The sequence below is a fragment of the Ambystoma mexicanum genome, chromosome 1p, assembly GCF_040938575.1.
Source record: "Ambystoma mexicanum isolate Mex_15411 chromosome 1p, UKY_AmexF1_1, whole genome shotgun sequence".
Lineage (NCBI taxonomy): Eukaryota > Metazoa > Chordata > Amphibia > Caudata > Ambystomatidae > Ambystoma > Ambystoma mexicanum.
The window spans coordinates 1027654900-1027677776 of NC_090921.1; the positions used below are offsets into that span (position 1 = coordinate 1027654900).

General features: G+C 41.4%; 8 non-coding genes across 8 annotated transcripts; all 8 read right to left on the bottom strand.

Moving 5' to 3' along the window:
- Positions 1-484: 484 nt before the first annotated feature.
- Positions 485-570, bottom strand: TRNAY-GUA (transfer RNA tyrosine (anticodon GUA)). The gene is given in 2 exon segments: positions 485-520; positions 534-570. It is a non-coding gene; the product is annotated as a tRNA-Tyr (tRNA).
- A 3744-nt stretch (positions 571-4314) lies between these two features.
- Positions 4315-4400, bottom strand: TRNAY-GUA (transfer RNA tyrosine (anticodon GUA)). Its single transcript is given in 2 exon segments — positions 4315-4350; positions 4364-4400. It is a non-coding gene; the product is annotated as a tRNA-Tyr (tRNA).
- Positions 4401-6251: 1851 nt separating this feature from the next.
- Positions 6252-6337, bottom strand: TRNAY-GUA (transfer RNA tyrosine (anticodon GUA)). Its single transcript is given in 2 exon segments — positions 6252-6287; positions 6301-6337. It is a non-coding gene; the product is annotated as a tRNA-Tyr (tRNA).
- A 2688-nt stretch (positions 6338-9025) lies between these two features.
- TRNAY-GUA (transfer RNA tyrosine (anticodon GUA)) lies at positions 9026-9111 on the bottom strand. Its single transcript is given in 2 exon segments — positions 9026-9061; positions 9075-9111. It is a non-coding gene; the product is annotated as a tRNA-Tyr (tRNA).
- A 1851-nt stretch (positions 9112-10962) lies between these two features.
- On the bottom strand, positions 10963-11048 carry TRNAY-GUA (transfer RNA tyrosine (anticodon GUA)). The gene is given in 2 exon segments: positions 10963-10998; positions 11012-11048. It is a non-coding gene; the product is annotated as a tRNA-Tyr (tRNA).
- Positions 11049-14982: 3934 nt separating this feature from the next.
- TRNAY-GUA (transfer RNA tyrosine (anticodon GUA)) lies at positions 14983-15068 on the bottom strand. Its single transcript is given in 2 exon segments — positions 14983-15018; positions 15032-15068. It is a non-coding gene; the product is annotated as a tRNA-Tyr (tRNA).
- Positions 15069-16920: 1852 nt separating this feature from the next.
- On the bottom strand, positions 16921-17006 carry TRNAN-GUU (transfer RNA asparagine (anticodon GUU)). Its single transcript is given in 2 exon segments — positions 16921-16956; positions 16970-17006. It is a non-coding gene; the product is annotated as a tRNA-Asn (tRNA).
- Positions 17007-18811: 1805 nt separating this feature from the next.
- Positions 18812-18897, bottom strand: TRNAY-GUA (transfer RNA tyrosine (anticodon GUA)). The gene is given in 2 exon segments: positions 18812-18847; positions 18861-18897. It is a non-coding gene; the product is annotated as a tRNA-Tyr (tRNA).
- Between the last annotated feature and the right edge of the window lie 3980 nt (positions 18898-22877).

Here is a 22877-nt window from a genome sequence, read left to right on the forward strand (position 1 = left end):
CGTGCAAAATACTACAAATTTGGCTTGTGAGGTTCCCGAATTGAGTAAAAGCACATTAGTTCCCAATTAAAAAAATGACCCCCTCCGCAGTCTCCCGCATGTTAATGACCACCATACTAAGGGGGAAAAGTTGAAAGGCGGCGCCTCACAGGCCATCTCCTCAGAGTATTCAGCCGTGTTGGGCCTTGACAATATTTTAATATCTTGGATGGTGTATAGTGTTCTCTCATTTCCCTTGAGAAATCAAGATTGTCAAGGGGATTCTGCTGTTTTGCCAGTTCATAGCAAGAGATGGGGATCCAAAACACCTCACAGGAAACCAATGAAGATTCGTGTTGGACAGAAAAATAAGGTGGTCACAGCCTCAAAGCAAAAGGCATCTATTTTCAGTGATGAAATATAATATAATTATCAATTGTCTGTTATTTTACTTTCCAAGTATTTTACTTTACAAGTATTCAATAAAATGTGCATTTGGCAAAAGTCCTTCGAGCTGGATTTGAACCAGCGACCTAAGGATGCCTGTTTTACCACTACAGTCCTCTGCTCTACCAACTGAGCTATCGAAGGCTTAGCAAATCAGTCTCTAGCAAGCTCAATACGAGCTTCCACTTCAACCGTCGACATTCAAACATCTCTTGCAATTCGTGCAAAATACTACAAATTTGGCTTGTGAGGTTCCCGTATTGAGTAAAAGCACATTAGTTCCCAATTAAAAAAATGACCCCCTCCGCAGTCTCCCGCATGTTAATGACCACCATACTAAGGGGGAAAAGTTGAAAGGCGGCGCCTCACAGGCCATCTCCTCAGAGTATTCAGCCGTGTTGGGCCTTGACAATATTTTAATATCTTGGATGGTGTATAGTGTTCTCTCATTTCCCTTGAGAAATCAAGATTGTCAAGGGGATTCTGCTGTTTTGCCAGTTCATAGCAAGAGATGGGGATCCAAAACACCTCACAGGAAACCAATGAAGATTCGTGTTGGACAGAAAAATAAGGTGGTCACAGCCTCAAAGCAAAAGGCATCTATTTTCAGTGATGAAATATAATATAATTATAAATTGTCTGTTATTTTACTTTCCAAGTATTTTACTTTACAAGTATTCAATAAAATGTGCATTTGGCAAAAGTCCTTTGAGCTGGATTTGAACCAGCGACCTAAGGATGCCTGTTTTACCACTACAGTCCTCCGCTCTACCAACTGAGCTATCGAAGGCTTAGCAAATCAGTCTCTAGCAAGCTCAATACGAGCTTCCACTTCAACCGTCGACTTGTAAACATCTCTTGCAATTCGTGCAAAATACTACAAATTTGGCTTGTGAGGTTCCCGAATTGAGTAAAAGCACATCAGTTCCCAATTAAAAAAATGACCCCCTCCGCAGTCTCCTGCATGTTACTGACCACCATACTAAGGGGGAAAAGTTGAAAGGCGGCACCTCACAGGCCATCTCCTCAGAGTATTCAGCCGTGTTGGGCCTTGACAATATTTTAATATCTTGGATGGTGTATAGTGTTCTCTCATTTCCCTTGAGAAATCAAGATTGTCAAGGGGATTCTGCTGTTTTGCCAGTTCATAGCAAGAGATGGGGATCCAAAACACCTCACAGGAAACCAATGAAGATTAGTGTTGGACAGAAAAATAACATGGTCACAGCCTCAAAGCAAAAGGCATCTATTTTCAGTGATGAAATATAATATATTTATAAATTGTCTGTTATTTTACTTTCCAAGTATTTTACTTTCCAAGTATTCAATAAAATGTGCATTTGGCAAAAGTCCTTCGAGCCGGATTTGAACCAGCGACCTAAGGATGCCTGTTTTACCACTACAGTCCTCCGATCTACCAACTGAGTTATCGAAGGCTTGGCAAATTGTTCTCTAGCAAACTCAATACGAGCTTCCACTTCAACCGTCGACTTGTAAACATCTCTTGCAATTCGTGCAAAATACTACAAATTTGGCTTGTGACGTTCCCGAATTGAGTAAAAGCACATCAGTTCCCAATTAAAAAAATGACCCCCTCCGCAGTCTCCCGCATGTTTTTGACCACCATACTAAGGGGGAAAAGTTGAAAGGCGGCGCCTCACAGGCCATCTCCTCAGAGTATTCAGCCGTGTTGGGCCTTGACAATATTTTAATATCTTGGATGGTGTATACTGTACTCTCATTTCCCTTGAGAAATCAAGATTGTCAAGGGGATTCTGCTGTTTTGCCAGTTCATAGCAAGAGATGGGGATCCGAAACACCTCACAGGAAACCAATGAAGATTGGTGTTGGACAGAAACATAACGTGGCCACAGCCTCAAAGCAAAAGGCATCTATTTTCAGTGATGAAATATAATATAATTATAAATTGTCTGTTATTTTATTTTCCAAGTATTTTACTTTCCAAGTATTCAATAAAATTTGCATTTGGCAAAAGTCCTTCGAGCCGGATTTGAACCAGCGACCTAAGGATGCCTGTTTTACCACTACAGTCCTCCGCTCTACCAACTGAGCTTTCGAAGGCTTGGCAAATCATTCTCTAGCAAACTCAATACGAGCTTCCACTTCAACCGTCGACTTGTAAACATCTCTTGCAATTAGTGCAAAATACTACAAATTTGGCTTGTGAGGTTCCCGAATTGAGTAAAAGCACATCAGTTCCGAATTAAAAAAATGACCCCCTCCGCAGTCTCCTGCATGTTAATGACCACCATACTAAGGGGGAAAAGTTGAAAGGCGGCGCCTCACAGGCCATCTCCTCAGAGTATTCAGCCGTGTTGGGCCTTGACAATATTTTAATATCTTGGATGGTGTATAGTGTTCTCCCATTTCCCTTGAGAAATCAAGATTGTCAAGGGGATTCTGCTGTTTTGCCAGTTCATAGCAAGAGATGGGGATCCAAAACACCTCACAGGAAACCAATGAAGATTCGTGTTGGACAGAAAAATAACATGGTCACAGCCTCAAAGCAAAAGGCATCTATTTTCAGTGATGAAATATAATATAATTATAAATTGTCTGTTATTTTACTTTCCAAGTATTTTACTTTCCAAGTATTCAATAAAATGTGCATTTGGCAAAAGTCCTTCGAGCCGGATTTGAACCAGCGACCTAAGGATGCCTGTTTTACCACTACAGTCCTCCGCTGTACCAACTGAGCTATCGAAGGCTGGGCAAATCAGTCTCTAGCAAGCTCAATACGAGCTTCCACTTCAACCGTCGACATTCAAACATCTCTTGCAATTCGTGCAAAATACTACAAATTTGGCTTGTGAGGTTCCCGAATTGAGTAAAAGCACATCAGTTCACAATTAAAAAAAGGACCCCCTCCGCAGTCTCCCGCATGTTACTTACCACCATACTAAGGAGGAAAAGTTGAAAGGCGGCGCCTCACAGGCCATCTCCTCCGAGTATTCATCAGTGTTCGGCCTTGACAATATTTTAATATCTTGGATGGTGTATAGTGTTCTCCCATTTCCCTTGAGAAATCAAGATTGTCAAGGGGATTCTGCTGTTTTGTCAGTTCATAGCAAGAGATGGGGATCCAAAATACCACACAGGAAACCAACGAAGATTGGTGTCGGACAGAAAAATAACGTGGCCACAGCCTCAAAGCAAAAGGCATCTATTTTCAGTGATGAAATATAATATAATTATAAATTGTCTGTTATTTTACTTTCCAAGTATTTTACTTTCCAAGTATTCAATAAAATGTGCATTTGGCAAAAGTCCTTTGAGCCGGATTTGAACCAGCGACGAGCTATCGAAGGCTTGGCAAATCATTCTCTAGCAAACTCAATACGAGCTTCCACTTCAACCGTCGACTTGTAAACATCTCTTGCAATTCGTGCAAAATACTACAAATTTGGCTTGTGAGGTTCCCGAATTGAGTAAAAGCACATCAGTTCCCAATTAAAAAAATGACCCCCTCCGCAGTCTCCCGCATGTTACTGACCAAAATACTAAGGGGGAAAAGTTGAAAGGCGCGCCTCACAGGCCATCTCCTCAGAGTATTCAGCCGTGTTGGGCCTTGACAATATTTTAATATCTTGGATGGTGTATAGTGTTCTCCCATTTCCCTTGAGAAATCAAGATTGTCAAGGGGATTCTGCTGTTTTGTCAGTTCATAGCAAGAGATGGGGATCCAAAACACCTCACAGGAAACCAACGAAGATTGGTGTCAGACAGAAACATAACGTGGCCACAGCCTCAAAGCAAAAGGCATCTATTTTCAGTGATGAAATATAATATAATTATAAATTGTCTGTTATTTTATTTTCCAAGCATTTTACTTTCCAAGTATTCAATAAAATTTGCATTTGGCAAAAGTCCTTCGAGCCGGATTTGAACCAGCGACCTAAGGATGCCTGTTTTACCACTACAGTCCTCCGCTCTACCAACTGAGCTATCGAAGGCTTGGCAAATCATTTTCTAGCAAACTCAATACGAGCTTCCACTTCAACCGTCGACTTGTAAACATCTCTTGCAATTCGTGCAAAATACTACAAATTTGGCTTGTGAGGTTCCCGAATTGAGTAAAAGCACATTAGTTCCCAATTAAAAAAATGACCCCCTCCGCAGTCTCCCGCATGTTAATGACCACCATACTAAGGGGGAAAAGTTGAAAGGCGGCGCCTCACAGGCCATCTCCTCAGAGTATTCAGCCGTGTTGGGCCTTGACAATATTTTAATATCTTGGATGGTGTATAGTGTTCTCTCATTTCCCTTGAGAAATTAAGATTGTCAAGGGGATTCTGCTGTTTTGCCAGTTCATAGCAAGAGATGGGGATCCAAAACACCTCACAGGAAACCAATGAAGATTCGTGTTGGACAGAAAAATAAGGTGGTCACAGCCTCAAAGCAAAAGGCATCTATTTTCAGTGATGAAATATAATATAATTATAAATTGTCTGTTATTTTACTTTCCAAGTATTTTACTTTACAAGTATTCAATAAAATGTGCATTTGGCAAAAGTCCTTTGAGCTGGATTTGAACCAGCGACCTAAGGATGCCTGTTTTACCACTACAGTCCTCCGCTCTACCAACTGAGCTATCGAAGGCTTAGCAAATCAGTCTCTAGCAAGCTCAATACGAGCTTCCACTTCAACCGTCGACTTGTAAACATCTCTTGCAATTCGTGCAAAATACTACAAATTTGGCTTGTGAGGTTCCCGAATTGAGTAAAAGCACATCAGTTCCCAATTAAAAAAATGACCCCCTCCGCAGTCTCCTGCATGTTACTGACCACCATACTAAGGGGGAAAAGTTGAAAGGCGGCACCTCACAGGCCATCTCCTCAGAGTATTCAGCCGTGTTGGGCCTTGACAATATTTTAATATCTTGGATGGTGTATAGTGTTCTCTCATTTCCCTTGAGAAATCAAGATTGTCAAGGGGATTCTGCTGTTTTGCCAGTTCATAGCAAGAGATGGGGATCCAAAACACCTCACAGGAAACCAATGAAGATTAGTGTTGGACAGAAAAATAACATGGTCACAGCCTCAAAGCAAAAGGCATCTATTTTCAGTGATGAAATATAATATATTTATAAATTGTCTGTTATTTTACTTTCCAAGTATTTTACTTTCCAAGTATTCAATAAAATGTGCATTTGGCAAAAGTCCTTCGAGCCGGATTTGAACAAGCGACCTAAGGATGCCTGTTTTACCACTACAGTCCTCCGCTGTACCAACTGAGCTATCGAAGGCTTGGCAAATCAGTCTCTAGCCAGCTCAATACGAGCTTCCACTTCAACCGTCGACATTCAAACATCTCTTGCAATTCGTGCAAAATACTACAAATTTGGCTTGTGAGGTTCCCGAATTGAGTAAAAGCACATCAGTTCCCAATTAAAAAAATGACCCCCTCTGCAGTCTCCCGCATGTTACTGACCACCATACTAAGGGGGAAAAGTTGAAAGGCGCGCCTCACAGGCCATCTCCTCAGAGTATTCAGCCGTGTTGGGCCTTGACAATATTTTAATGTCTTGGATGGTGTATAGTGTTCTCCCATTTCCCTTGAGAAATCGAGATTGTCAAGGGGATTCTGCTGTTTTGTCAGTTCATAGCAAGAGATGGGGATCCAAAACACCTCACAGGAAACCAACGAAGATTGGTGTCGGACAGAAAAATAACGTGGCCACAGCCTCAAAGCAAAAGGCATCTATTTTCAGTGATGAAATATAATATAATTATAAATTGTCTGTTATTTTACTTTCCAAGTATTTTACTTTCCAAGTATTCAATAAAATTTGCATTTGGCAAAAGTCCTTCGAGCCGGATTTGAACCAGCGACCTAAGGATGCCTGTTTTACCACTACAGTCCTCCGCTCTACCAACTGAGCTATCGAAGGCTTGACAAATCACTCTCTAGCAAACTCAATACGAGCTTCCACTTCAACCGTCGACTTGTAAACATCTCTTGCAATTCGTGCAAAATACTACAAATTTGGCTTGTGAGGTTCCCGAATTGAGTAAAAGCACATCAGTTCCCAATTAAAAAAATGACCCCCTCCGCAGTCTCCCGCATGTTAATGACCACTATACTAAGGGGGAAAAGTTGAAAGGCGGCGCCTCACAGGCCATCTCCTCAGAGTATTCAGCCGTGTTGGGCCTTGACAATATTTTAATATCTTGGATGGTGTATAGTGTTCTCTCATTTCCCTTGAGAAATCAAGATTGTCAAGGGGATTCTGCTGTTTTGCCAGTTCATAGCAAGAGATGGGGATCCAAAACACCTCACAGGAAACCAATGAAGATTCGTGTTGGACAGAAAAATAACGTGGTCACAGCCTCAAAGCAAAAGGCATCTATTTTCAGTGATGAAATATAATATAATTATAAATTGTCTGTTATTTTACTTTCCAAGTATTTTACTTTCCAAGTATTCAATAAAATGTGCATTTGGCAAAAGTCCTTCGAGCCGGATTTGAACCAGCGACCTAAGGATGCCTGTTTTACCACTACAGTCCTCCGCTCTACTAACTGAGCTATCGAAGGCTTGGCAAATCAGTCTCTAGGAAGCTCAATACGAGCTTCCACTTCAACCGTCGACATTCAAACATCTCTTGCAATTCGTGCAAAATACTACAAATTTGGCTTGTGAGGTTCCCGAATTGAGTAAAAGCACATCAGTTCCCAATTAAAAAAATGACCCCCTCCGCAGTCTCCCGCATGTTTTTGACCACCATACTAAGGGGGAAAAGTTGAAAGGCGGCGCCTCACAGGCCATCTCCTCAGAGTATTCATCAGTGTTCGGCCTTGACAATATTTTAATATCTTGGATGGTGTATAGTGTTCTCCCATTTCCCTTGAGAAATCAAGATTGTCAAGGGGATTCTGCTGTTTTGTCAGTTCATAGCAAGAGATGGGGATCCAAAATACCTCACAGGAAACCAACGAAGATTGGTGTCGGACAGAAAAATAACGTGGCCACAGCCTCAAAGCAAAAGGCATCTATTTTCAGTGATGAAATATAATATAATTATAAATTGTCTGTTATTTTACTTTCCAAGTATTTTACTTTCCAAGAATTCAATAAAATGTGCATTTGGCAAAAGTCCTTCGAGCAGGATTTGAACCAGCGACCTAAGGATGCCTGTTTTACCACTACAGTCCTCCGATCTACCAACTGAGCTATCGAAGGCTTGGCAAATCGTTCTCTAGCAAACTCAATACGAGCTTCCACTTCAACCGTCGACTTGTAAACATCTCTTGCAATTCGTGCAAAATACTACAAATTTGGCTTGTGACGTTCCCGAATTGAGTAAAAGCACATCAGTTCCCAATTAAAAAAATGACCCCCTCCGCAGTCTCCCGCATGTTTTTGACCACCATACTAAGGGGGAAAAGTTGAAAGGCGGCGCCTCACAGGCCATCTCCTCAGAGTATTCAGCCGTGTTGGGCCTTGACAATATTTTAATATCTTGGATGGTGTATACTGTACTCTCATTTCCCTTGAGAAATCAAGATTGTCAAGGGGATTCTGCTGTTTTGCCAGTTCATAGCAAGAGATGGGGATCCAAAACACCTCACAGGAAACCAATGAAGATTGGTGTTGGACAGAAACATAACGTGGCCACAGCCTCAAAGCAAAAGGCATCTATTTTCAGTGATGAAATATAATATAATTATAAATTGTCTGTTATTTTATTTTCCAAGTATTTTACTTTCCAAGTATTCAATAAAATTTGCATTTGGCAAAAGTCCTGCGAGCCGGATTTGAACCAGCGACCTAAGGATGCCTGTTTTACCACTAGAGTCCTCCGCTCTACCAACTGAGCTTTCGAAGGCTTGGCAAATCATTCTCTAGCAAACTCAATACGAGCTTCCACTTCAACCGTCGACTTGTAAACATCTCTTGCAATTCGTGCAAAATACTACAAATTTGGCTTGTGAGGTTCCCGAATTGAGTAAAAGCACATCAGTTCCGAATTAAAAAAATGACCCCCTCCGCAGTCTCCTGCATGTTAATGACCACCATACTAAGGGGGAAAAGTTGAAAGGCGGCGCCTCACAGGCCATCTCCTCAGAGTATTCAGCCGTGTTGGGCCTTGACAATATTTTAACTACAAATTTGGCTTGTGAGGTTCCCGAATTGAGTAAAAGCACATCAGTTCCGAATTAAAAAAATGACCCCCCTCCGCAGTCTCCCGCATGTTACTGACCACCATACTAAGGGGGAAAAGTTGAAAGGCGGCACCTCACAGGCCATCTCCTCAGAGTATTCAGCCGCGTTGGGCCTTGACAATATTTTAATATCTTGGATGGTGTATAGTGTTCTCTCATTTCCCTTGAGAAATCATGATTGTCAAGGGGATTCTGCTGTTTTGCCAGTTCATAGCAAGAGATGGGGATCCAAAACACCTCACAGGAAACCAATGAAGATTTGTGTTGGACAGAAAAATAACATGGTCACAGCCTCAAAGCAAAAGGCATCTATTTTCAGTGATGAAATATAATATAATTATAAATTGTCTGTTATTTTATTTTCCAAGCATTTTACTTTCCAAGTATTCAATAAAATTTGCATTTGGCAAAAGTCCTTCGAGCCGGATTTGAACCAGCGACCTAAGGATGCCTGTTTTACCACTACAGTCCTCCGCTCTACCAACTGAGCTATCGAAGGCTTGGCAAATCATTTTCTAGCAAACTCAATACGAGCTTCCACTTCAACCGTCGACTTGTAAACATCTCTTGCAATTCGTGCAAAATACTACAAATTTGGCTTGTGAGGTTCCCGAATTGAGTAAAAGCACATTAGTTCCCAATTAAAAAAATGACCCCCTCCGCAGTCTCCCGCATGTTAATGACCACCATACTAAGGGGGAAAAGTTGAAAGGCGGCGCCTCACAGGCCATCTCCTCAGAGTATTCAGCCGTGTTGGGCCTTGACAATATTTTAATATCTTGGATGGTGTATAGTGTTCTCTCATTTCCCTTGAGAAATTAAGATTGTCAAGGGGATTCTGCTGTTTTGCCAGTTCATAGCAAGAGATGGGGATCCAAAACACCTCACAGGAAACCAATGAAGATTCGTGTTGGACAGAAAAATAAGGTGGTCACAGCCTCAAAGCAAAAGGCATCTATTTTCAGTGATGAAATATAATATAATTATAAATTGTCTGTTATTTTACTTTCCAAGTATTTTACTTTACAAGTATTCAATAAAATGTGCATTTGGCAAAAGTCCTTTGAGCTGGATTTGAACCAGCGACCTAAGGATGCCTGTTTTACCACTACTGTCCTCCGCTCTACCAACTGAGCTATCGAAGGCTTAGCAAATCAGTCTCTAGCAAGCTCAATACGAGCTTCCACTTCAACCGTCGACTTGTAAACATCTCTTGCAATTCGTGCAAAATACTACAAATTTGGCTTGTGAGGTTCCCGAATTGAGTAAAAGCACATCAGTTCCCAATTAAAAAAATGACCCCCTCCGCAGTCTCCTGCATGTTACTGACCACCATACTAAGGGGGAAAAGTTGAAAGGCGGCACCTCACAGGCCATCTCCTCAGAGTATTCAGCCGTGTTGGGCCTTGACAATATTTTAATATCTTGGATGGTGTATAGTGTTCTCTCATTTCCCTTGAGAAATCAAGATTGTCAAGGGGATTCTGCTGTTTTGCCAGTTCATAGCAAGAGATGGGGATCCAAAACACCTCACAGGAAACCAATGAAGATTAGTGTTGGACAGAAAAATAACATGGTCACAGCCTCAAAGCAAAAGGCATCTATTTTCAGTGATGAAATATAATATATTTATAAATTGTCTGTTATTTTACTTTCCAAGTATTTTACTTTCCAAGTATTCAATAAAATGTGCATTTGGCAAAAGTCCTTCGAGCCGGATTTGAACAAGCGACCTAAGGATGCCTGTTTTACCACTACAGTCCTCCGCTGTACCAACTGAGCTATCGAAGGCTTGGCAAATCAGTCTCTAGCAAGCTCAATACGAGCTTCCACTTCAACCGTCGACATTCAAACATCTCTTGCAATTCGTGCAAAATACTACAAATTTGGCTTGTGAGGTTCCCGAATTGAGTAAAAGCACATCAGTTCCCAATTAAAAAAATGACCCCCTCTGCAGTCTCCCGCATGTTACTGACCACCATACTAAGGGGGAAAAGTTGAAAGGCGCGCCTCACAGGCCATCTCCTCAGAGTATTCAGCCGTGTTGGGCCTTGACAATATTTTAATGTCTTGGATGGTGTATAGTGTTCTCCCATTTCCCTTGAGAAATCGAGATTGTCAAGGGGATTCTGCTGTTTTGTCAGTTCATAGCAAGAGATGGGGATCCAAAACACCTCACAGGAAACCAACGAAGATTGGTGTCGGACAGAAAAATAACGTGGCCACAGCCTCAAAGCAAAAGGCATCTATTTTCAGTGATGAAATATAATATAATTATAAATTGTCTGTTATTTTACTTTCCAAGTATTTTACTTTCCAAGTATTCAATAAAATTTGCATTTGGCAAAAGTCCTTCGAGCCGGATTTGAACCAGCGACCTAAGGATGCCTGTTTTACCACTACAGTCCTCCGCTCTACCAACTGAGCTATCGAAGGCTTGACAAATCACTCTCTAGCAAACTCAATACGAGCTTCCACTTCAACCGTCGACTTGTAAACATCTCTTGCAATTCGTGCAAAATACTACAAATTTGGCTTGTGAGGTTCCCGAATTGAGTAAAAGCACATCAGTTCCCAATTAAAAAAATGACCCCCTCCGCAGTCTCCCGCATGTTAATGACCACTATACTAAGGGGGAAAAGTTGAAAGGCGGCGCCTCACAGGCCATCTCCTCAGAGTATTCAGCCGTGTTGGGCCTTGACAATATTTTAATATCTTGGATGGTGTATAGTGTTCTCTCATTTCCCTTGAGAAATCAAGATTGTCAAGGGGATTCTGCTGTTTTGCCAGTTCATAGCAAGAGATGGGGATCCAAAACACCTCACAGGAAACCAATGAAGATTCGTGTTGGACAGAAAAATAACGTGGTCACAGCCTCAAAGCAAAAGGCATCTATTTTCAGTGATGAAATATAATATAATTATAAATTGTCTGTTATTTTACTTTCCAAGTATTTTACTTTCCAAGTATTCAATAAAATGTGCATTTGGCAAAAGTCCTTCGAGCCGGATTTGAACCAGCGACCTAAGGATGCCTGTTTTACCACTACAGTCCTCCGCTCTACTAACTGAGCTATCGAAGGCTTGGCAAATCAGTCTCTAGGAAGCTCAATACGAGCTTCCACTTCAACCGTCGACATTCAAACATCTCTTGCAATTCGTGCAAAATACTACAAATTTGGCTTGTGAGGTTCCCGAATTGAGTAAAAGCACATCAGTTCCCAATTAAAAAAATGACCCCCTCCGCAGTCTCCCGCATGTTTTTGACCACCATACTAAGGGGGAAAAGTTGAAAGGCGGCGCCTCACAGGCCATCTCCTCAGAGTATTCATCAGTGTTCGGCCTTGACAATATTTTAATATCTTGGATGGTGTATAGTGTTCTCCCATTTCCCTTGAGAAATCAAGATTGTCAAGGGGATTCTGCTGTTTTGTCAGTTCATAGCAAGAGATGGGGATCCAAAATACCTCACAGGAAACCAACGAAGATTGGTGTCGGACAGAAAAATAACGTGGCCACAGCCTCAAAGCAAAAGGCATCTATTTTCAGTGATGAAATATAATATAATTATAAATTGTCTGTTATTTTACTTTCCAAGTATTTTACTTTCCAAGAATTCAATAAAATGTGCATTTGGCAAAAGTCCTTCGAGCAGGATTTGAACCAGCGACCTAAGGATGCCTGTTTTACCACTACAGTCCTCCGATCTACCAACTGAGCTATCGAAGGCTTGGCAAATCGTTCTCTAGCAAACTCAATACGAGCTTCCACTTCAACCGTCGACTTGTAAACATCTCTTGCAATTCGTGCAAAATACTACAAATTTGGCTTGTGACGTTCCCGAATTGAGTAAAAGCACATCAGTTCCCAATTAAAAAAATGACCCCCTCCGCAGTCTCCCGCATGTTTTTGACCACCATACTAAGGGGGAAAAGTTGAAAGGCGGCGCCTCACAGGCCATCTCCTCAGAGTATTCAGCCGTGTTGGGCCTTGACAATATTTTAATATCTTGGATGGTGTATACTGTACTCTCATTTCCCTTGAGAAATCAAGATTGTCAAGGGGATTCTGCTGTTTTGCCAGTTCATAGCAAGAGATGGGGATCCAAAACACCTCACAGGAAACCAATGAAGATTGGTGTTGGACAGAAACATAACGTGGCCACAGCCTCAAAGCAAAAGGCATCTATTTTCAGTGATGAAATATAATATAATTATAAATTGTCTGTTATTTTATTTTCCAAGTATTTTACTTTCCAAGTATTCAATAAAATTTGCATTTGGCAAAAGTCCTGCGAGCCGGATTTGAACCAGCGACCTAAGGATGCCTGTTTTACCACTAGAGTCCTCCGCTCTACCAACTGAGCTTTCGAAGGCTTGGCAAATCATTCTCTAGCAAACTCAATACGAGCTTCCACTTCAACCGTCGACTTGTAAACATCTCTTGCAATTCGTGCAAAATACTACAAATTTGGCTTGTGAAGTTCCCGAATTGAGTAAAAGCACATCAGTTCCGAATTAAAAAAATGACCCCCTCCGCAGTCTCCTGCATGTTAATGACCACCATACTAAGGGGGAAAAGTTGAAAGGCGGCGCCTCACAGGCCATCTCCTCAGAGTATTCAGCCGTGTTGGGCCTTGACAATATTTTAACTACAAATTTGGCTTGTGAGGTTCCCGAATTGAGTAAAAGCACATCAGTTCCGAATTAAAAAAATGACCCCCCTCCGCAGTCTCCCGCATGTTACTGACCACCATACTAAGGGGGAAAAGTTGAAAGGCGGCACCTCACAGGCCATCTCCTCAGAGTATTCAGCCGCGTTGGGCCTTGACAATATTTTAATATCTTGGATGGTGTATAGTGTTCTCTCATTTCCCTTGAGAAATCATGATTGTCAAGGGGATTCTGCTGTTTTGCCAGTTCATAGCAAGAGATGGGGATCCAAAACACCTCACAGGAAACCAATGAAGATTTGTGTTGGACAGAAAAATAACATGGTCACAGCCTCAAAGCAAAAGGCATCTATTTTCAGTGATGAAATATAATATAATTATAAATTGTCTGTTATTTTACTTTCCAAGTATTTTACTTTCCAAGTATTCAATAAAATGTGCATTTGGCAAAAGTCCTTCGAGCCGGATTTGAACCAGCGACCTAAGGATGCCGGTTTTACCACTACAGTCCTACGCTGTACCAACTGAGCTATCAAAGGCTTGGCAAAACAGTCTCTAGCAAGCTCAATACGAGCTTCCACTTCAACCGTCGACATTCAAACATCTCTTGCAATTCGTGCAAAATACTACAAATTTGGCTTGTGAGGTTCCCGAATTGAGTAAAAGCACATCAGTTCACAATTAAAAAAATGACCCCCTCCGCAGTCTCCCGCATGTTACTGACCACCATACTAAGGAGGAAAAGTTGAAAGGCGGCGCCTCACAGGCCATCTCCTCCGAGTATTCATCAGTGTTCGGCCTTGACAATATTTTAATATCTTGGATGGTGTATAGTGTTCTCCCATTTCCCTTGAGAAATCAAGATTGTCAAGGGGATTCTGCTGTTTTGTCAATTCATAGCAAGAGATGGGGATCCAAAATACCACACAGGAAACCAACGAAGATTGGTGTCGGACAGAAAAATAACGTGGCCACAGCCTCAAAGCAAAAGGCATCTATTTTCAGTGATGAAATATAATATAATTATAAATTGTCTGTTATTTTACTTTCCAAGTATTTTACTTTCCAAGTATTCAATAAAATGTGCATTTGGCAAAAGTCCTTTGAGCCGGATTTGAACCAGCGACGAGCTATCGAAGGCTTGGCAAATCATTCTCTAGCAAACTCAATACGAGCTTCCACTTCAACCGTCGACTTGTAAACATCTCTTGCAATTCCTGCAAAATACTACAAATTTGGCTTGTGAGGTTCCCGAATTGAGTAAAAGCACATCAGTTCCCAATTAAAAAAATGACCCCCTCCGCAGTCTCCCGCATGTTACTGACCAAAATACTAAGGGGGAAAAGTTGAAAGGCGCGCCTCACAGGCCATCTCCTCAGAGTATTCAGCCGTGTTGGGCCTTGACAATATTTTAATATCTTGGATGGTGTATAGTGTTCTCCCATTTCCCTTGAGAAATCAAGATTGTCAAGGGGATTCTGCTGTTTTGTCAGTTCATAGCAAGAGATGGGGATCCAAAACACCTCACAGGAAACCAACGAAGATTGGTGTCGGACAGAAACATAACGTGGCCACAGCGTCAAAGCAAAAGGCATCTATTTTCAGTGATGAAATATAATATAATTATAAATTGTCTGTTATTTTATTTTCCAAGCATTTTACTTTCCAAGTATTCAATAAAATTTGCATTTGGCAAAAGTCCTTCGAGCCGGATTTGAACCAGCGACCTAAGGATGCCTGTTTTACCACTACAGTCCTCCGCTCTACCAACTGAGCTATCGAAGGCTTGGCAAACCATTTTCTAGCAAACTCAATACGAGCTTCCACTTCAACCGTCGACTTGTAAACATCTCTTGCAATTCGTGCAAAATACTACAAATTTGGCTTGTGAGGTTCCCGAATTGAGTAAAAGCACATTAGTTCCCAATTAAAAAAATGACCCCCTCCGCAGTCTCCCGCATGTTAATGACCACCATAACTAAGGGGGAAAAGTTGAAAGGCGGCGCCTCACAGGCCATCTCCTCAGAGTATTCAGCCGTGTTGGGCCTTGACAATATTTTAATATCTTGGATGGTGTATAGTGTTCTCTCATTTCCCTTGAGAAATCAAGATTGTCAAGGGGATTCTGCTGTTTTGCCAGTTCATAGCAAGAGATGGGGATCCAAAACACCTCACAGGAAACCAATGAAGATTCGTGTTGGACAGAAAAATAAGGTGGTCACAGCCTCAAAGCAAAAGGCATCTATTTTCAGTGATGAAATATAATATAATTATAAATTGTCTGTTATGTTACTTTCCAAGTATTTTACTTTCCAAGTATTCAATAAAATGTGCATTTGGCGAAAGTCCTTCGAGCCGGATTTGAACCAGCAACCTAAGGATTCCTGTTTTACCACTACAGTCCTCCGCTCTACCAACTGAGCTATCAAAGGCTTGGCAAATCAACTCTAGCAAACACAATACGAGCTTCCACTTCAACCGCCGACTTGTAAACATCTCTTGCAATTCGTGCAAAATACTACAAATTTGGCTTGTGAGGTTCCCGAATTGAGTAAAAGCACATCAGTTCCCAATTAAAAAAATGATCCCCTCCGCAGTCTCCCGCATGTTACTGACCACCATACAAAGGAGGAAAAGTTGAAAGGCGGCGCCTCACAGGCCATCTCCTCAGAGTATTCATCAGTGTTCGGCCTTGACAATATTTTAATATCTTGGATGGTGTATAGTGTTCTCCCATTTCCCTTGAGAAATCAAGATTGTCAAGGGGATTCTGCTGTTTTGTCAGTTCATAGCAAGAGATGGGGATCCAAAATACCTCACAGGAAACCAACGAAGATTGGTGTCGGACAGAAAAATAACGTGGCCACAGCCTCAAAGCAAAAGGCATCTATTTTCAGTGATTAAATATAATATAATTATAAATTGTCTGTTATTTTACTTTCCAAGTATTTTACTTTCCAAGTATTCAATAAAATGTGCATTTGGCGAAAGTCCTTCGAGCCGGATTTGAACCAGCAACCTAAGGATTCCTGTTTTACCACTACAGTCCTCCACTCTACCAACTGAGCTATCGAAGGCTTAGCAAATCAGTCTCTAGCAAGCTCAATACGAGCTTCCACTTCAACCGTCGACATTCAAACATCTCTTGCAATTCGTGCAAAATACTACAAATTTGGCTTGTGAAGTTCCCGAATTGAGTAAAAGCACATCAGTTCACAATTAAAAAAATGACCCCCTCCGCAGTCTCCCGCATGTTACTGACCACCATACAAAGGAGGAAAAGTTGAAAGGCGGCGCCTCACAGGCCATCTCCTCAGAGTATTCATCAGTGTTCGGCCTTGACAATATTTTAATATCTTGGATGGTGTATAGTGTTCTCCCATTTCCCTTGAGAAATCAAGATTGTCAAGGGGATTCTGCTGTTTTGTCAGTTCATAGCAAGAGATGGGGATCCAAAATACCTCACAGGAAACCAACGAAGATTGGTGTCGGACAGAAAAATAACGTGGCCACAGCCTCAAAGCAAAAGGCATCTATTTTCAGTGATTAAATATAATATAATTATAAATTGTCTGTTATTTTACTTTCCAAGTATTTTACTTTCCAAGTATTCAATAAAATGTGCATTTGGCGAAAGTCCTTCGAGCCGGATTTGAACCAGCAACCTAAGGATTCCTGTTTTACCACAACAGTCCTCCGCTCTACCAACTGAGCTATCAAAGGCTTGGCAAATCAACTCTAGCAAACACAATACGAGCTTCCACTTCAACCGCCGACTTGTAAACATCTCTTGCAATTCGTGCAAAATACTACAAATTTGGCTTGTGAGGTTCCCGAATTGAGTAAAAGCACATCAGTTCCCAATTAAAAAAATGATCCCCTCCGCAGTCTCCCGCATGTTACTGACCACCATACTAAGGGGGAAAAGTTGAAAGGCGGCACCTCACAGGCCATCTCCTCAGAGTATTCAGCCGCGTTGGGCCTTGACAATATTTTAATATCTTGGATGGTGTATAGTGTTCTCTCATTTCCCTTGAGAAATCAAGATTGTCAAGGGGATTCTGCTGTTTTGCCAGTTCATAGCAAGAGATGGGGATCCAAAACACCTCACAGGAAACCAATGAAGATTAGTGTTGGACAGAAAAATAACATGGTCACAGCCTCAAAGCAAAAGGCATCTATTTTCAGTGATGAAATATAATATATTTATAAATTGTCTGTTATTTTACTTTCCAAGTATTTTACTTTCCAAGTATTCAATAAAATGTGCATTTGGCAAAAGTCCTTCGAGCCGGATTTGAACAAGCGACCTAAGGATGCCTGTTTTACTACTACAGTCCTCCGCTGTACCAACTGAGCTATCGAAGGCTTGGCAAATCAGTCTCTAGCAAGCTCAATACGAGCTTCCACTTCAACCGTCGACATTCAAACATCTCTTGCAATTCGTGCAAAATACTACAAATTTGGCTTGTGAGGTTCCCGAATTGAGTAAAAGCACATCAGTTCACAATTAAAAAAATGACCCCCTCCGCAGTCTCCCCCATGTTACCGACCACCATACTAAGGAGGAAAAGTTGAAAGGCGGCGCCTCACAGGCCATCTCCTCAGAGTATTCATCAGTGTTCGGCCTTGACAATATTTTAATATCTTGGATGGTGTATAGTGTTCTCCCATTTCCCTTGAGAAATCAAGATTGTCAAGGGGATTCTGCTGTTTTGTCAGTTCATAGCAAGAGATGGGGATCCAAAATACCTCACAGGAAACCAACGAAGATTGGTGTCGGACAGAAAAATAACGTGGCCACAGCCTCAAAGCAAAAGGCATCTATTTTCAGTGATGAAATATAATATAATTATAAATTGTCTGTTATTTTACTTTCCAAGTATTTTACTTTCCAAGTATTCAATAAAATGTGCATTTGGCAAAAGTCCTTTGAGCCGGATTTGAACCAGCGACGAGCTATCGAAGGCTTGGCAAATCATTCTCTAGCAAACTCAATACGAGCTTCCACTTCAACCGTCGACTTGTAAACATCTCTTGCAATTCGTGCAAAATACTACAAATTTGGCTTGTGAGGTTCCCGAATTGAGTAAAAGCACATCAGTTCCCAATTAAAAAAATGACCCCCTCCGCAGTCTCCCGCATGTTACTGACCACCATACTAAGGGGGAAAAGTTGAAAGGCGCGCCTCACAGGCCATCTCCTCAGAGTATTCAGCCGTGTTGGGCCTTGACAATATTTTAATGTCTTGGATGGTGTATAGTGTTCTCCCATTTCCCTTGAGAAATCGAGATTGTCAAGGGGATTCTGCTGTTTTGTCAGTTCATAGCAAGAGATGGGGATCCAAAACACCTCACAGGAAACCAACGAAGATTGGTGTCGGACAGAAAAATAACGTGGCCACAGCCTCAAAGCAAAAGGCATCTATTTTCAGTGATGAAATATAATATAATTATAAATTGTCTGTTATTTTACTTTCCAAGTATTTTACTTTCCAAGTATTGAATAAAATTTGCATTTGGCAAAAGTCCTTCGAGCCGGATTTGAACCAGCGACCTAAGGATGCCTGTTTTACCACTACAGTCCTCCGCTCTACCAACTGAGCTATCGAAGGCTTGACAAATCATTCTCTAGCAAACTCAATACGAGCTTCCACTTCAACCGTCGACTTGTAAACATCTCTTGCAATTCGTGCAAAATACTACAAATTTGGCTTGTGAGGTTCCCGAATTGAGTAAAAGCACATCAGTTCCCAATTAAAAAAATGACCCCCTCCGCAGTCTCCCGCATGTTAATGACCACTATACTAAGGGGGAAAAGTTGAAAGGCGGCGCCTCACAGGCCATCTCCTCAGAGTATTCAGCCGTGTTGGGCCTTGACTATATTTTAATATCTTGGATGGTGTATAGTGTTCTCTCATTTCCCTTGAGAAATCAAGATTGTCAAGGGGATTCTGCTGTTTTGCCAGTTCATAGCAAGAGATGGGGATCCAAAACACCTCACAGGAAACCAATGAAGATTCGTGTTGGACAGAAAAATAACGTGGTCACAGCCTCAAAGCAAAAGGCATCTATTTTCAGTGATGAAATATAATATAATTATAAATTGTCTGTTATTTTACTTTCCAAGTATTTTACTTTCCAAGTATTTAATAAAATGTGCATTTGGCAAAAGTCCTTCGAGCCGGATTTGAACCAGCGACCTAAGGATGCCTGTTTTACCACTACAGTCCTCCGCTCTACTAACTGAGCTATCGAAGGCTTGGCAAATCAGTCTCTAGCAAGCTCAATACGAGCTTCCACTTCAACCGTCGACATTCAAACATCTCTTGCAATTCGTTCAAAATAATACAAATTTGGCTTGTGAGGTTCCCGAATTGAGTAAAAGCACATCAGTTCACAATTAAAAAAATGACCCCCTCCGCAGTCTCCCGCATGTAACTGACCACCAAACAAAGGAGGAAAAGTTGAAAGGCGGCGCCTCACAGGCCATCTCCTCAGAGTATTCATCAGTGTTCGGCCTTGACAATATTTTAATATCTTGGATGGTGTATAGTGTTCTCCCATTTCCCTTGAGAAATCAAGATTGTCAAGGGGATTCTGCTGTTTTGTCAGTTCATAGCAAGAGATGGGGATCCAAAATACCTCACAGGAAACCAACGAAGATTGGTGTCGGACAGAAAAATAACGTGGCCACAGCCTCAAAGCAAAAGGCATCTATTTTCAGTGATGAAATATAATATAATTATAAATTGTCTGTTATTTTACTTTCCAAGTATTTTACTTTCCAAGTATTCAATAAAATGTGCATTTGGCAAAAGTCCTTCGAGCAGGATTTGAACCAGCGATCTAAGGATGCCTGTTTTACCACTACAGTCCTCCGATCTACCAACTGAGCTATCGAAGGCTTGGCAAATCGTTCTCTAGCAAACTCAATACGAGCTTCCACTTCAACCGTCGACTTGTAAACATCTCTTGCAATTCGTGCAAAATACTACAAATTTGGCTTGTGACGTTCCCGAATTGAGTAAAAGCACATCAGTTCCCAATTAAAAAAATGACCCCCTCCGCAGTCTCCTGCATGTTTTTGACCACCATACTAAGGGGGAAAAGTTGAAAGGCGGCGCCTCACAGGCCATCTCCTCAGAGTATTCAGCCGTGTTGGGCCTTGACAATATTTTAATATCTTGGATGGTGTATACTGTACTCTCATTTCCCTTGAGAAATCAAGATTGTCAAGGGGATTCTGCTGTTTTGCCAGTTCAAAGCAAGAGATGGGGATCCGAAACACCTCACAGGAAACCAATGAAGATTGGTGTTGGACAGAAACATAACGTGGCCACAGCCTCAAAGCAAAAGGCATCTATTTTCAGTGATGAAATATAATATAATTATAAATTGTCTGTTATTTTATTTTCCAAGTATTTTACTTTCCAAGTATTCAATAAAATTTGCATTTGGCAAAAGTCCTTCGAGCCGGATTTGAACCAGCGACCTAAGGATGCCTGTTTTACCACTACAGTCCTCCGCTCTACCAACTGAGCTTTCGAAGGCTTGGCAAATCATTCTCTAGCAAACTCAATACGAGCTTCCACTTCAACCGTCGACTTGTAAACATCTCTTGCAATTCGTGCAAAATACTACAAATTTGGCTTGTGAGGTTCCCGAATTGAGTAAAAGCACATCAGTTCCGAATTAAAAAAATGACCCCCTCCGCAGTCTCCTGCATGTTAATGACCAGCATACTAAGGGGGAAAAATTGAAAGGCGGCGCCTCACAGGCCATCTCCTCAGAGTATTCAGCCGTGTTGGGCCTTGACAATATTTTAACTACAAATTTGGCTTGTGAGGTTCCCGAATTGAGTAAAAACACATCAGTTCCGAATTAAAAAAATGACCCCCCTCCGCAGTCTCCCGCATGTTACTGACCACCATACTAAGGGGGAAAAGTTGAAAGGCGGCACCTCACAGGCCATCTCCTCAGAGTATTCAGCCGCGTTGGGCCTTGACAATATTTTAATATCTTGGATGGTGTATAGTGTTCTCTCATTTCCCTTGAGAAATCATGATTGTCAAGGGGATTCTGCTGTTTTGCCAGTTCATAGCAAGAGATGGGGATCCAAAATACCTCACAGGAAACCAACGAAGAATGGTGTCGGACAGAAAAATAACGTGGCCACAGCCTCAAAGCAAAAGGCATCTATTTTCAGTGATGAAATATAATATAATTATAAATTGTCTGTTATTTTACTTTCCAAGTATTTTACTTTCCAAGTATTCAATAAAATGTGCATTTGGCAAAAGTCCTTCGAGCAGGATTTGAACCAGCGACCTAAGGATGCCTGTTTTACCACTACAGTCCTCCAATCTACCAACTGAGCTATCGAAGGCTTGGCAAATCGTTCTCTAGCAAACTCCATACGAGCTTCCACTTCAACCGTCGACTTGTAAACATCTCTTGCAATTCGTGCAAAATACTACAAATTTGGCTTGTGACGTTCCCGAATTGAGTAAAAGCACATTAGTTCCCAATTAAAAAAATGACCCCCTCCGCAGTCTCCCGCATGTTAATGACCACCATAACTAAGGGGGAAAAGTTGAAAGGCGGCGCCTCACAGGCCATCTCCTCAGAGTATTCAGCCGTGTTGGGCCTTGACAATATTTTAATATCTTGGATGGTGTATAGTGTTCTCTCATTTCCCTTGAGAAATCAAGATTGTCAAGGGGATTCTGCTGTTTTGCCAGTTCATAGCAAGAGATGGGGATCCAAAACACCTCACAGGAAACCAATGAAGATTAGTGTTGGACAGAAAAATAACATGGTCACAGCCTCAAAGCAAAAGGCATCTATTTTCAGTGATGAAATATAATATATTTATAAATTGTCTGTTATTTTACTTTCCAAGTATTTTACTTTCCAAGTATTCAATAAAATGTGCATTTGGCAAAAGTCCTTCGAGCCGGATTTGAACAAGCGACCTAAGGATGCCTGTTTTACCACTACAGTCCTCCGCTGTACCAACTGAGCTATCGAAGGCTTGGCAAATCAGTCTCTAGCAAGCTCAATACGAGCTTCCACTTCAACCGTCGACATTCAAACATCTCTTGCAATTCGTGCAAAATACTACAAATTTGGCTTGTGAGGTTCCCGAATTGAGTAAAAGCACATCAGTTCCCAATTAAAAAAATGACCCCCTCCGCAGTCTCCCGCATGTTACTGACCACCATACTAAGGGGGAAAAGTTGAAAGGCGCGCCTCACAGGCCATCTCCTCAGAGTATTCAGCCGTGTTGGGCCTTGACAATATTTTAATGTCTTGGATGGTGTATAGTGTTCTCCCATTTCCCTTGAGAAATCGAGATTGTCAAGGGGATTCTGCTGTTTTGTCAGTTCATAGCAAGAGATGGGGATCCAAAACACCTCACAGGAAACCAACGAAGATTGGTGTCGGACAGAAAAATAACGTGGCCACAGCCTCAAAGCAAAAGGCATCTATTTTCAGTGATGAAATATAATATAATTATAAATTGTCTGTTATTTTACTTTCCAAGTATTTTACTTTCCAAGTATTCAATAAAATTTGCATTTGGCAAAAG